Source organism: Schistocerca serialis, chromosome 5 (genome assembly GCF_023864345.2).
Source record: "Schistocerca serialis cubense isolate TAMUIC-IGC-003099 chromosome 5, iqSchSeri2.2, whole genome shotgun sequence".
NCBI lineage: Eukaryota > Metazoa > Arthropoda > Insecta > Orthoptera > Acrididae > Schistocerca > Schistocerca serialis.
Genome location: NC_064642.1, coordinates 712,911,888 through 712,925,926, shown reverse-complemented (window position 1 = coordinate 712,925,926; position 14,039 = coordinate 712,911,888). Strand labels below are relative to the sequence as shown.

The window sequence follows — 14,039 nt, the reverse complement described above, 5'->3', positions numbered from 1 at the left end:
CTAGGAGGATGGTAACATGTGGGCAAACAGGTCCTCTAAGTAAGGTGGTGTGGCCTTCGCAATGAAGGATGGACTCCGCAGGAAGCAGTACGTGGATGATGGGCAGGTTATTGGTGGAGCGCGATGTTGGCTTGGATGTCGACTAGGAGGATGGTAACATGCGGGCAAACAGGCCCTCTAAGTAAGGTGGTGTGGCCTTCGCAATGAAGGATGGACTCCGCAGGAAGCAGTACGTGGATGATGGGCAGGTTATTGGTGGAGCGCGATGTTGGCTCGGATGTCGACTAGGAGGATGGTAACATGTGGGCAAACAGGCCCTCTAAGTAAGGTGGTGTGGCCTACGCAATGAAGGATGGACTCCGCAGGAAGCAGTACGTGGATGATGGGCAGGTTATTGGTGGAGCACGATGTTGGCTCGGATGTCGACTAAGAGGATGGTAACATGCGGGCAAACAGACCCTCTAAGTAAGGTGGTGTGGCCTTCGCAATGAAGGATGGACTCCGCAGGAAGCAGTACGTGGATGATGGGCAGGTTATTTGTGGAGCGCGATGTTGGCTCGGATGTCGACTAGGAGGATGGTAACATGTGGGCAAACAGGCCCTCTAAGTAAGGTGGTGTGGCCTACGGAATGAAGGATGGACTCCGCAGGAAGCAGTACGTGGATGATGGGCAGGTTATTGGTGGAGCGCGATGTTGGCTCAGATGTCGACTAGGAGGATGGTAACATGCGGGCAAACAGGCCCTCTAAGTAAGGTGGTGTGGCCTTCGCAATGAAGGATGGACTCCGCAGAAAGCAGTACGTGGATGATGGGCAGGTTATTGGTGGAGCGCGATGGTGGCTCGGATGTCGACTAGGAGGATGGTAACATGCAGGCAAACAGGCCCTCTAAGTAAGGTGGTGTGGCCTTCGCAATGAAGGATGGACTCCGCAGGAAGCAGTACGTGGATGATGGGCAGGTTATTGGTGGAGCGCGATGTTGGCTCGGATGTCGACTAGGAGGATGGTAACATGTGGGCAAACAGGCCCTCTAAATAAGGTGGTGTGGCCTTCGCAATGAAGGATGGACTCCGCAGGAAGCAGTACGTGGATGATGGGCAGGTTATTGGTGGAGCGCGATGTTGGCTCGGATGTCGACTAGGAGGATGGTAACATGCGGGCAAACAGGCCCTCTAAGTAAGGTGGTGTGGCCTTCGCAATGAAGGATGGACTCCGCAGGGAGCAGTACGTGGATGATGGGCAGGTTATTGGTGGAGCGCGATGTTGGCTCGGATGTCGACTAGGAGGATGGTAACATGCGGGCAAACAGGCCCTCTAAGTAAGGTGGTGTGGCCTTCGCAATGAAGGATGGACTCCGCAGGAAGCAGTACGTGGATGATGGGCAGGTTATTGGTGGAGCGCGATGTTGGCTCGGATGTCGACTAGGAGGATGGTAACATGTGGGCAAACAGGCCCTCTAAGTAAGGTGGTGTGGCCTTCGCAATGAAGGATGCACTCCGCAGGAAGCAGTACGTGGATGATGGGCAGGTTATTGGTGGAGCGCGATGTTGGCTCAGATGTCGACTAGGAGGATGGTAACATGTGGGCAAACAGGCCCTCTAAGTAAGGTGGTGTGGCCTTCGCAATGAAGGATGGACTCCGCAGGAAGCAGTACGTGGATGATGGGCAGGTTATTGGTGGAGCGCGATGTTGGCTTGGATGTCGACTAGGAGGATGGTAACATGCGGGCAAACAGGCCCTCTAAGTAAGGTGGTGTGGCCTTCGCAATGAAGGATGGACTCCGCAGGAAGCAGTACGTGGATGATGGGCAGGTTATTGGTGGAGCGCGATGTTGGCTCGGATGTCGACTAGGAGGATGGTAACATGCGGGCAAACAGGCCCTCTAAGTAAGGTGGTGTGGCCTTCGCAATGAAGGATGGACTCCGCAGGAAGCAGTACGTGGATGATGGGCAGGTTATTGGTGGAGCGCGATGGTGGCTCGGATGTCGACTAGGAGGATGGTAACATGCGGGCAAACAGGCCCTCTAACTAAGGTGGTGTGGCCTTCGCAATGAAGGATGGACTCCGCAGGAAGCAGTACGTGGATGATGGGCAGGTTATTGGTGGAGCGCGATGTTGGCTCGGATGTCGACTAGGAGGATGGTAACATGTGGGCAAACAGGCCCTCTAAGTAAGGTGGTGTGGCCTTCGCAATGAAGGATGGACTCCGCAGGAAGCAGTACGTAGATGATGGGCAGGTTATTGGTGGAGCGCGATGTTGGCTCGGATGTCGACTAGGAGGATGGTAACATGCGGGCAAACAGGCCCTCTAAGTAAGGTGGTGTGGCCTTCGCAATGAAGGATGGACTCCGCAGGAAGCAGTACGTGGATGATGGGCAGGTTATTGGTGGAGCGCGATGTTGGCTCGGATGTCGACTAGGAGGATGGTAACATGCGGGCAAACAGGCCCTCTAAGTAAGGTGGTGTGGCCTTCGCAATGAAGGATGGACTCCGCAGGAAGCAGTACTTGGATGATGGGCAGGTTATTGGTGGAGCGCGATGTTGGCTCGGATGTCGACTAGGAGGATGGTAACATGTGGGCAAACAGGCCCTCTAAGTAAGGTGGTGTGGCCTTCGCAATGAAGGATGGACTCCGCAGGAAGCAGTACGTGGATGATGGGCAGGTTATTGGTGGAGCGCGATGGTGGCTCGGATGTCGACTAGGAGGATGGTAACATGTGGGCAAACAGGCCCTCTAAGTAAGGTGGTGTGGCCTTCGCAATGAAGGATGGACTCCGCAGGAAGCAGTACGTGGATGATGGGCAGGTTATTGGTGGAGCGCGATGTTGGCTCGGATGTCGACTAGGAGGATGGTAACATGCGGGCAAACAGGCCCTCTAAGTAAGGTGGTGTGGCCTTCGCAATGAAGGATGGACTCCGCAGGAAGCAGTACGTGGATGATGGGCAGGTTATTGGTGGACCGCGATGTTGGCTCGGATGTCGACTAGGAGGATGGTAACATGCGGGCAAACAGGCCCTCTAAGTAAGGTGGTGTGGCCTTCGCAATGAAGGATGGACTCCGCAGGAAGCAGTACGTGGATGATGGGCAGGTTATTGGTGGAGCGCGATGTTGGCTCGGATGTCGACTAGGAGGATGGTAACATGCGGGCAAACAGGCCCTCTAAGTAGAGTGGTGTGGCCTTCGCACTGAACGGAGTTTGTCCTGAAAAACAGGGTTTTGTTGCTAAAACAGTGCAGAATAGTAATGTGTATAAAACAAACCTGTTTTCAGAAAAAAATTGTTGCTTTTCTTGTTGGACGACCCTCGTATTTTCCGGTCCAGCTTTATTTTGGCCGCCCTGTATCAGGAAGTGACCGTATAGAGTAACACGAATAAAATATTCAGTATAACATGAGTGTAATAATTATTGGTCACGAACATACTACTCTTAGAATGTAAATGAAGGCGTTAAGCGACGGCAAATGACTGCGCTTACATTTTTTTTCGTGGACTTCGCCCTTCAACATTCCCAACAGGCAAAAATGTAAATAGGTAAGCTTCAGGGACCTGGGTGGCCAAGAAACATGATTATGTCTGCATCCGTCTACCGCTGTGTACTAGGTTTAGATGAAAAGTCATCCAGTGACTAGAATGTACGAGGGTTGCCTGAAAAGTTATGCCTCCACTTTCTTAACTCTTCGATAGCTGGCAGAATTGCTATGCGGCAGGTACTGGCTTGTTCCGTAGCCTCTTCTTTGCGGCTCCAGTTGGCCGGGAAGGCCGCTGTGGAAGAGCGGTTCTAGGCATTTCAGTCCGGAACCGCGCTGCTGCTACGGTCATAGGTTCGAATCCTGCCTCGGCCATGGATGTGTGTGATGCCCTTAGGTTAGTTAGGTTTAAGTAGTTCTAAGTCTAGGGGATTCGGTCCGCAGCTCGTGGTCGTGCGGTAGCGTTCTCGCTTCCCGCGCCCGGGTTCCCGGGTTCGATTCCCGGCGGGGGTCAGGGTTTTCTCTGCCTCGTGATGACTGGGTGTTGTGTGATGTCCTTAGGTTAGTTAGATTTAAGTAGTTCTAAGTTCTAGGGGACTGATGACCATAGATGTTAAGTCCCATAGTGCTCAGACCCATTTGAACCATCTAGGGGACTGATGACCTCAGATGATAAGTACCATAGTGCTTGGAGCCAAATGAATTTTTGCAGTTGGCGGGAAGCCTAAACATTGAACGGTTGTGTTGCTACAGTATAATGTATGGAACCCTGCGCAGACGCTGGGTCAATGCGATTTAAGTAACGGGCAGACATTGAATTCTTGACAGCAGAAGGTGTTACCCCAAAGGAGATTCATCAGAGAATGAAAGCAGTTTTTGGTGATTGTGTTGATGTGAGCACTGTGCGTCGTTAGGTCCGAAAGCAAAAGGGAAATGTTTTCCTGCAGCATGACAATGCCAAACCACATACTTCACTTGCCACCACAGCAGAACTTCAGAGACTCAATCTCACCAACGTACGGCATCCTCCGTACAGTCCAGATTTAGCACCGTTTTAGTTCCATCTGTTACCGATAATGAAAGACAATCTGCGGGACATCATATTCTTCTGATGAAGACGTTAAGAGAACTGTGAGACTGTGGTTGCGGAAACTGAGCGTCGACTTCTTCCGTGACGGTTTCAAAAAAATGGTTCAACTGGCTATGACTTAACATCTGTGGTCATCAGTCCCTTAGAGCTTAGAACTACTTAAACCTAACTAACCTAAGGACATCGCACACATCCATGCCCGAGGCAGGATTCGAACCTGCGACCGTAGCGGTCACGCGGTTCCAGACTGAAGCGCCTAGAAACGCACGACCACACCGGCCGGCGTGACGGTTTCAGAAATCTTGTTCATCGTTGGCTGAAATGCATCCAATTGGTTGGTGATTATGTGGAAAGGTGAATATTGGTAATCAAAGATCACATTCTAAGGATTACTTCTGCGTTTGATTTATTTAAATATTCCCATCCAATGCCAATTAACGAAGGTGGAGACATTACTTTTTATTTAACCTTGTATCGGGGCCCTGTTATTCTGGAAGATCAACATTCCCGTCCGTGAACCCAAAGTAACATCTTTCAATAACGCTGGAAGCTCTTTGTCCGTAAAGGCTAATCAACGGGGATGTGGAAGACGATGCAGTAACGCAACTGACTCAGTCAACTAACTGTCTGTCATACCACTCCACATTTTTACCTACAAGCGTTCTTAACCAATGTCAAACAAGAATTATTTTGTTTCCGAGATCTTCCCGTATTTACACATATTCAGCATAGTGATTAAAGTACCATATATTTTAAAATTTCCTGCCATTGTTAAAGGATAGGATCAAATAATGAGGAATTGCGATAAGCGCGTTTTAGAATAAAACGAATTGATGTAGGTTCTAAAGAATGGTTTATTTCTATAATAATGGATAAAATAGAAATTAATATGTCTTAAATTGAATACTTACGAACTTCAACACCGTTTCACGAATTGTTTCTATCAGTACGCCTTTTACTGTACATAATAAAGCTTTTGACATGCAGCGTGCAGGGCAGTATTACACGTTTCACACCTTAACGATGTTTTGCATTCACAGTGCTTGCATCTTGAATTTGGCTGCTCAGTTCTGACCAACCAATGACCCTTACCATCGAATCTCATGGCACTGTGAACATTAACATTCTACTGCCGCCAGCGTACTTTTCACGTAGATAAGGGAAATTAGGGTTCGTACGGAGTCATAGTGACAGTCGTTTTTCCGTCGCTCTATTTGCGACTGAAACAGGAGAGGAAATGACTAGTTGTGGTACAGAATACTTTCCTCCACGCGCCGTGCTATGGCTTGCGGAGCAGATGTTGTGAAATACGACTCTTCCAGTGCAAGCTCTTTGCTTTCCATATTGTGGGACGAGGTAGTATGGACGGAAACAAGAAAAAGATATCCAGTAAACATGGGCTCCGAAATGTATAGGTTAATAGCTATAACCACTTGCTCGTCTTCTCTTCAGTGAAACACGTCTCTTCTATTGAAGAAGTGCTGATAGGTCTTAAGGTACTCATTTTAGAGCCTATGTGTACTAGAAATCTTTTCTTGTTTTCCTGTAAGGAACCTGTCCTCAAAGTCTGTGTAGGGAAATTTGTCGTATACCATATAAAGCGCAATACACTGAAGCAGCGTCATTATTTTCAAACTCTGCTGTCTCCTTCAATATACAACGAAAAAAATCAATACCATTTTAAGACGGTCAATATTATTACGTAGTGCTCAATATTGCGCAATAAACATCGAGCGTGTGAAAGTCCCTTAAGAAATTCACACTGCCGGAAAAGGCACTAGTGAAATTGTTTGTGAGATGTGATATGCTCGTATAACGTGAAATATCCATCACTGGGGAAACTTCATCGTAAGTATATTCGGTATTATATAGACTTGGGTGTTACTCAGTCTCCACTTCATCGCTGCAGAACCACTATAAAAGGGAGCATAAAAAATGTATGGCACTTTCCTCATACATCTTGCTTTATTCAATCACGACGTCTTGGAAACAGGTAGATGTAGTTGAACAGATAGAACCCGTCTTCTTATATTTCAGAAAGCCTCTGGACATTGTAACACATTGACGACATGGAAGTAAGATACAATCATGACAGATGTGTGACTGGTTAGATCAATATTTCACTAACACAATCCAGACCGCTACACTGACGGAGAATGTTATTCATAAATGAAAGTATCCTCGAATTCGCCCAGAATAAAAGTAACAGCGCCTCTTATTTTTCAGTATACATGAAAGATTTATCAGACAGGATCAGCCGCATAGTAAGATTGTTCGCTGGTGGTGATGACGTTGTTTACGCGAAAGTATCGTTGTTGGACGATAGGAAGGACATACTGGAAGACCTGGGCGAAATTTCTATTTCATACAATGAATGGTAGCTCTGTTTAAATATCTATCAGTGGAAGATTACGTTGTAAAAAAGAGAAAGAACCTAATTTATATTCTTAAACCTCTATCCCAGAACCCAATATCAGTTCACAAGCTGCGTCTCTAACTGCTTCCAAGAGTAAGAAAAATCTGATTTTCAGTATCTTGCGTAATTATTGAACGACTTATACATTCAAAATTCTGTCATAATCTACTCACTAAGAGGCATTATAATTGTAAGTTTCCACAGCAAGGCAAGTATCACAGTCAGAAACTACTTGTTTCTATTGAGGCAGCGTAACTAATGACGTGTAAATACACGGATTACTTTCATCCAGTATTTGACAGTGAGGGCACTTATCGACTTCCAACAAATTTCACGCATAATTCCAATCTTTAACGAAGCGTTTTCGCACTGATACTCCACACAAACTGATGAAGGCAAAGGTTTATCGCTTACTACATTTACGCTGTTCATTTGATCACAGTTCAGTATCAGGTATAATGTTTTAATTTATTGTTTCTTTACTACTAACTCTAATAGCAACGCACTTTAGAGGCAGTTTATACGTATATCTCTGAATATATTTGCAAAATTATGTCATTGTACGGAACAATGTTCGAGAGATATTACATCATAAACACTGAGATACGTGAAAAACTAGCATTTTCTTAAAATGGAGCACAAAGACCACATTTATCAACTGTTTCGTAATGAGAGTACTTTGCAACTCCAACAAACTTAATGCATAATTCGAAACCTGTCGTAAAATTGTTCTCTCTTACTTGCTGAAAGTCAAATATTTAACACATTGACTCATTTGTAATCGGACGTTTGAAACAGTGGGAGTGCGATTCTTCAAGGGCAGATGTAGGAAAGATTACGAAAAAAAAATAGATTTTTTTACTGTGTAATTTATTTGATTGATTATTTAAGAATAACATCGCAAAGTTTCATAATCGAATTCTGGCTGGAAATATATTTTAAAAAAGTTTTTTTGGCCGTCTGCGCCTGAAACGTCCTCTCTTTCTATTCTGCAATCCACACCTTTTCTACGCTTGAATGCTTTTGTGCGTTAATCTTTTGTTCACACACTCTAAATGAACTGCACATGAGTCTAGAAGGTCGTGAGGAAGATTATATTTGCTTGTTCCTTTGTTTACAACGTGGCTTTTTTGAATAGGAAAGAGATTAAAAGATGGAAAGCCACTGGGTGGTGCCAACAGAGTGACTGACAAGGAAATTCACACTTTACAAATATATTATGAAACATTTATCACGGATAACCTACATAGTGTGAAAATAATGCAGCAAGCCGTGTTGGCAATATTCGTTAACAAACTTTCCACAGATGATAATCCTCAACATTTCCTTTGTGACATATCATGGCGCAAATATCTTTAGGCAGAAGCCAGTGGAAAACCATACATCCACAAACATGGTTTGCTATTTGCAGTTTTAGATGTTATAAAACCAACTTTCAGCTACCTAGACAATTCCGAACTGCTGAAAAAATGGGTACATGGGAAAGTACGGAATAGCAATGAGTGGTATAATCACCGTATATGGGCGCATCGTACAAAAACAGTATGTCCTCAACTGTTGAGGACATAGCTGCATGTGACGTTTGTCTAGTGTTGAATCATGGAAACGTAGGGGAGATTAAGTGCCTGCAGAGACTAGGCCTCCGTTCAGTGCATTCACACTCAAGATACTCTGAATCATCGACGAAGCGCGACTGGACAAAGCTCAGGCAGCAGAAGAAAAAATGCAAACATTGGCTAGGCAAAGGAGGCGGGGAAGAGAGTACTCTAGGAAGACGAGGAAGAGAATAAAGATTATGAATATGGACACCATTATTGACTAGAGGTATAGTGAAATTGTTGAAAATTGAAATAAAAATTTTCAATGTGAATTGCCATAAACTGACTGAGCTACAGTGTATCTTTTCTCAGGAACTATAAAAGCTAACATACTAAAATTTAGTTCTTAAGTATTACTAATTAAATAATCCTTTGCAGCACTTCTCTGTTACCTTTTTTCTGCAAAAAGTTGTCTTTTAAAATTTGAGAAATATAGGGCAGGCCCAAGTAGCACAAAACTGAAAAATTAATTTCAAAGCAACTATGACCTTAACAAAAATCTGTCGCACACGTTAGTGCAGATGCAAACTGTGAAATTCCAGTTTTATCGCTTGACTAGTTTACGAGAGAAGGTACAGTATAGAAACAATGGTACTTAAAAATTCAAATCCTTATGGAATTTATGTCAATGTACATTTTCAGACAAAAACTGCACCAAATATCAAGCATTATGTTGTACATAACAGTCTCAAATTTACTGTTTTAGCTGTAATATTTTTAGAGATACGTATGTACAAGAATGCACCTTGGCCTACGTCCGTCCTTAATGAATCTAGGTTTAGTGATTCTATTCGATTACAGGGTTAGTAGTAAACATCTAGAGGACCTCACTTTGTATAAATATTCAGGTAATAAATACTAAGCAGCTACATGAAATGAGAGGATCACATAAAACCGGTATTAGAGAATAGGAATAGAGGACTTATATTTGTTGGAAGTGTTATGGAAAGACGCAATACATCCATAAACTAAATCACAGACAAGACACCAGGACGACCAGTTCTGTTGCTTCAGCGTCATGAAGGGTGTATGACAACGTACATCGAACAATTCAGAGGCTCACTGTTAGTATTGTTAGCAGGATTGCATTGCCAATACTACATGTAAAAGTGCAAACGCCCGGGGAACTTAAGTGAGAAAGACGATGTTCTGACAAAATCGTGTTAGGTAAATTTGGAGAACCTATATTCGAAGCAACCATCACATATCTCAGGTATGGAACTCGAGAATAGGATAAGAGGCATTAGGGCGCAAACAGAGGCATACAATCATTTTTTCTGTTACTCAATACGCCAATGGAATAGGACAGAAAATTGCGGACTATACAGGGTGAAAAAAAAAATTCGTGCACTTTGATTTCGCAGCGCGATTCCTCATATACCAGCAATACAAAAATTTCTCTCACAACATTTCGTCTTGTGCATATTTCGAACAGTAAATGGATGTTAAGGACAGGCAATCTGGAAACGTTGTAATCACGTACGCGTACCTTAACCACCTCTGCCGGGATACAGCAGAAGTCCAGTCGGTGTAGTGGATAGCATTTTCGGTTAGCATGCAGGAAATCGAGATTTCGGATCTGGGTCGAGGCTTATTTGCCTTTATTTGCTAAAAGTAGTCTGCGTGGTACGGTATCTGGCGTGTTAATCGTCATACAGCGAGTGCAGTGGGTCTTCTATGGAAACATTTACATTTACGTACTACAAACACTGAAGTGAAAATATGTACAATCGTTTTCATTGGTCAGCATTTAAAGAAACCTTTTGCAAGTAGTAGACGCGAATTGTTTCGCACCACTTCATCTACTAGATCCCAAGCTTGTTTTGTGTGTACCCCCTCCCTCTGCAGAATGCGGCTGAAAATTGTCTTTAAGAAAGAAATGTAAGATATTTATGTTATGTGAGCTGCATAGTTTTAGGCGAAATCTCTCACCAGATCCACATACTTGGCGAGAGACGCTGTTGTTTTAGGCATTTCCACGTGGTCACTTTGTGCTCTGAACCGAAAAGAGCAACTTCAAGCCATCGACAGGCATACTAAAGACACTGCCCAATACATCTGTGTAAGTTTCATCGGATTTTCACAGTCATTTCCATTTCGAGCCCAACTGGACCTCACTTTCCAAATACACCTGATAGATGCAGTTGCACAAAACAATTCGCGTCCACGACATGCAAAAGATTTACTTAAAAGCTGACCAATGAAAATGATTGCTCTTCTATTTCTGTGTTTGTAGTACGTAACTGCAAATTTTTTGTAGAAGGTCCTCTGTAATTGCTGTATGACGATTAGGAGGGCAGTACTGTACCATGTACAGTACTCTTAGCAAATAAAATCGAACTCTCGACCATCTTCACGCTAACCCAAAACGCTCTCCACTACACCAACTGTACAGCACTGCCACTTCTGCCGACAGGGGTAGTTACCGTACACGTGATTACAGTGTTGCAGGTTAACAATCTTTAACTCCCATTTACTGCGCGAAATATGGGCAGGACGAAATTTTGTGAGAGAAATTTTTATATTGCCAGTACGTGTGGAATCTCGATGCGAAGTCAGACTGAGCGAATTTTTCTTCACCCTGTATATCTAGATGTCGAATTTCTGACTGTGTTAGTTGAAAAGACGTAAACCACATCGTTTTTTCTTTTCATATGAGAGGGGGCGGGGGGGGGGGGGGGGGAATGGTGGAATATAATATAACAGTCCCCTGGATTTTCAAGACACTGAATGTGCCCGTACAACAAATATTGATCCTATAGTTATGCAGTCAGAAAGCGACCTACCCTTCTTGAAGAACCTGCCTAGGAAGCCCTTCCGCTGTCTGGTGGATGTGGAAGACGGCGTCATTTCTCTGGAGGCCCGGCGACGGCTTGTCGAGGGCTCTGAAAAATAGGATTTCAGGGTTTATGGATAACTGATATTTTCTTTGGAAACACAAATTTACGATAAATCCAGTTAAATATTATTAAATTAAAATATAAGTTTAGAGCTTGTGAGAATTGTGTTCTCTATTGTTTTTTTTTCCATTCGTCCCTGAGTAGTTAGACCAGAGGTGTGAGAAATATAACCAGCGAAGCGCTACCTGTGACATCAATAGTTTTCTTCTGGCCACTAGGACGTGCGTAATGGTAGGTTGTGGTCCTGTCAACACGCAGCATTTGATGTAATTCCAAGTACCAGATGACTTGTATGCTTATTAGATCAATTGCACGTACAAGCTCGATAACAGACCGACTGCTCTGGACAGGAATGTCTTTGGCCAGTAATCTAAATTTACTTACATTTCAGTTAACTCATGTGCGGAACCTAATACACACGTTGAGTTACCAATTCTCTACATGTGAGAAGCAATACATTTATTCACGGGATACGTGCTTCACCGCATCGATTAACTGATGTGTTCTGCGTCAACTGAACGTCTCTCACCGTCAACACAGTCCCTGGGACGATCAAAGATGTGCAAGGATCTCTGCGAACCTACCGTTCTGAAATTCCACTCCAAGTCGCATCACAATTAAACTAAATTCTTGGGTGATGAAGCACATTGCCTTTGTGGTCACCTTTCTGCAGTGCTGAAGAGGCTAGTGTCAGATACAGAATCAAAGTGTCTCTAAATCTATATCTCCACTCTACGAATCTCTATAAAAATATAAGCTGCGGTACTTCTTAACCATACCGTATGTAACATTGTCTTTTTGTCCAACTGAATCATGAACTGTAGAAAAAGTGATTAGTTATTAGCTTTTGCACGTTCAATTATTCCTCTCATTTATTTTCATATTCTTTACACGGAAAAGAAGTAGGTGTAGGTACCCAATCATTTGTAGATTTCGTCGTGAAAGATTGTTCTTGGACATTTCTGTGCATATTTTGCGACTTATTCAACTTCTAGTTTGTGTCGGATCAAATTCATGAACATTTTCCCGGGGAGAGGGGGGGGGAATGAGGGGGGGGGGGCTCGGACAAGCCTGTTGTTATTCACATTGTCCTTCATTGTGTAACGCCCCCAAGTAGTATAGCCAGCACTGCATTTTGCAGTTTGACCTTGACCGACCTTCAACCCTGGAAATGTCAACGCTTACTTAAGCATGAACACATGACGTCAAGAGCCAAATCCCTCCAATCAATGACATCATCACCGTTTATTAATCTTGTTGATCATTGAATTACTTCTGCACCGATGATATTCAGTTCAGCACCTGGATTTAGAAGTCAGGAAAACTATCCACTGTACGGGCACATTACAACAGCCCTAAGTTTGACATTCAGAAGAAGTTTCATCAAGACCGCTACAGTGTTTGAAACATTAGCTTCAGCAAGGAAACAAATGTGGATCTCGCGACCTGAGAAAAATTCGACCTCGCCGTCCCATTCGGAAAGCTTCCTACCTTGGCTTGAACAGAATTGGATCGTGTCGATGTCACTCAGCTGCCTTCGATCTAGACTTCGGAGCTCTAGTAGTGACCTCCAGAAATGGCACTTATCTGTGGATACCATCAACTGTGACTGCGGAGAAGAACACACAATCGAACACCTAGTAGTGTGTCAACTATGCCCTGCATGTTGCCTAGAATAAGATCTTCTGCTCACCACTACGAGCATAATTGATTGTACAAGATTTTGAGCAACAATATTGTTGCTTAATAATACTTCCTGTATTTTGTTTTTCATTATAATGTATTCTGTTTGCTGATGACTCGAATAAATAAATCTCTCTTTATCAGTGATATCATAGTCAAGACGTCACTAGCCACACCGCTTTTTTATGACGTCTCATTGGGGTAAATTCAAAAACATTGATGAAACAGTCAAGTAGTAAGCATCCACGTTCAATCCAAACGACTAGTATAATTTTTTAAACAATACGTAATCTTAACCTTACCTGAGTGAAATAGTGCCAGATAATGCCAATGTTACAATATTTCCAAATCGAAAAACACACAGGCTTTACCTGAACTACGTAAAATGAACATCGAATTAACAAACAAAACAAAAAAAGTGTTGTCAGTACTACAGTAGTTTAAATAGTTATGAGAGCATGCTGAAACGTAATGCTTCAAATTTTTTGATACTGCTCTCAATATCGGTTGCCGTATTACATGTCAGCATAATACTCCGTCGACTTTACCGCTTCGCTGGCTTGGAATGGACGAACTCTATAGCAACTGACGACACTCATCGAAATAGGTTGATGAACTCATCAGAAAAAATCGTCGGATAATACAGACATGGATCTCAGTTAAGCGTGGCAAATTACGAGGGCGTGTATGGGCCAAGAATTTGCATCTGAACTATATACGTGTTTTCTGATACAGCAAATTTGGGAAAGGGAAATTTAAGAAAACTGCATCGGCTAAGAACACTGGGAAATAATGAAGATCAGGTTGGAAAGAGATATATACAGGGCAACGAGTGCACACAGTAACCCTTATTGCTGCTTTAGCAGGCATGTCATTAACTGTCTT

General features: G+C 43.6%; 1 long non-coding RNA gene across 1 annotated transcript in view; it reads right to left on the bottom strand.

The window, feature by feature from the left end:
* Positions 1-14,039, bottom strand: part of LOC126480944 (uncharacterized) — a 179,314-nt gene that overhangs the window by 69,684 nt on the left and 95,591 nt on the right. Inside the window, exon 2 of the long non-coding RNA XR_007587484.1 lies at positions 11,358-11,456. This is a non-coding gene — a long non-coding RNA (uncharacterized LOC126480944). The remainder of the gene's footprint in view (positions 1-11,357; positions 11,457-14,039) is intronic.